General features: G+C 38.0%; 1 pseudogene; it reads right to left on the bottom strand.

Moving 5' to 3' along the window:
- Positions 1–544: 544 nt before the first annotated feature.
- On the bottom strand, positions 545–1,379 carry LOC125487585 (annotated as a pseudogene).
- Between the last annotated feature and the right edge of the window lie 340 nt (positions 1,380–1,719).

The following is a 1,719-nucleotide window of genomic DNA, read 5'->3' on the forward strand; positions in this document are numbered from 1 at the left end:
ACAAAATTCATGACTTGTTGGTCTTGATGACTATTTGTTTCCCATGAAGGTATGAAGTACCAAATTGTTTGTTTCTCTTTGTGATGAATGCTTTGAGATGCTCTGAGAAAATGTTGCCTTATCATAAAGTCAACTCTTGGAAGATTTGAGTTGACAAAAGTAGCTGGAATTAGGTGAAGTTAGGAGTAGAAATTATTTCATAGGAGTCGCTAGAGACATTATAAACCATTTGGTCATATTTATGGTGTCTGTTTACTTGGACCCAGTAACTGCAATGGATTTTTTTTTGTGGCCAATGTCGCATCTCCCCTGCTTGAGAAGAGTTTCTGAAAGAAGTGATCATACAAACTGGAAGGATTGAAATTTTGGAAATTAGAATCAGAATATAAGAGAATAGAAGTACGTTAACAGGTTGTTTTTGTTTCAGTAACACTGCCACTCAAGGTTAAGGACGTGCCTGCAGTTGAGTTCCAATCTTTTAACATGCAATTAAGGAGATTCAGAATCAGCCATAAAATGTCACTCAACTCTGTGGAAACTCATTTCATTGTCTTCTTTGTAGTGCTGCTTTAATTGTCAGATTCACAGGATATTTCAGCATTTTCAAGAATTGTTCTCTGAATTTAGTCTGGGTCGCTGCATAAATGCATGTGTTGGTACAGCAGCTTAGGAGCTGAAGCATGTTTCCACTTCCTTGGAGCATAAATCTTGGATCATTGAAACCTGAGATCTGGTAATCCTTTGTGATTCTTACATACAGAAAATTTACAACATAAGTCATCCACAACAAAAGGAAACTGCCCGATATGGTAAAGAGCAGAACAATCGACTTTCTACGATTTTCCATCTCTGGGTCGCTCTGTTTCTGTCCATCACTTTGGCTACGGAGTCTCCTGCGGATGCTAAATGTTGTTAAAATATTTCTGACTGTTAAACATTGCATGTTAGCATCAGGAGGAATGGGAAAAGAGGATTTAACGTGTGATCGATCCAGTCAAACACTGTCCAAGCAAGTACAGAATAAAATGTTAATTTAATGCTACAGTACCATGGGACACCTTAATCATACACAATGGCTCATATACAAAGTACCACGGGATGCTTTTAAAACAGCTCAGAGCACAGATTGTTCCTATTACAACACCTGTAGTGTTTTCTGTGCAGTATTTTCTTTTAAACTTCTGGCAACAAATGGCTACAAATCGATCAAAAGAGAAAGCAACTGTTAGCCAGACTGAGCCGTCTCTGGCTGCGTAGGTCAGATAAATTTTGAGGCTACAAACTGGAGTCATAGATAGGAAACGAACTGGGAAATAAATTACACTAATCCGGTTTAATATCACTCCGGTGATAATAACCAGCAAGTCAGTTACTGCCATCCACAACAGGTAGCGGGTGATACATTTTGAGACACCACACCTTCCAAGAGACAGAATCACAATAGTCACTAGGTTAGCTGTAGATGAACGAAAAGGAAATTGATAAAAACTGTTTGTTTTGTTCTTGGTTGACTGCAATTAATCGGATACATCCTTGCGATCAAAGCTTATTTACATTTTTACTATCAGTTGGGTTCTCATTGGCAGATTTGAAGCTATATGGTTGCTGACTTAATGCCAGCATCCAGAGAGAACATCACTGGATATATGATTCCAGGCATATATCCACATATGATTCCAGGAAACATATTTCCACATATTTTATGGGGAAATTGAAAAT

Source organism: Rhincodon typus, chromosome 42 (genome assembly GCF_021869965.1).
Source record: "Rhincodon typus isolate 14 chromosome 42, sRhiTyp1.1, whole genome shotgun sequence".
NCBI lineage: Eukaryota > Metazoa > Chordata > Chondrichthyes > Orectolobiformes > Rhincodontidae > Rhincodon > Rhincodon typus.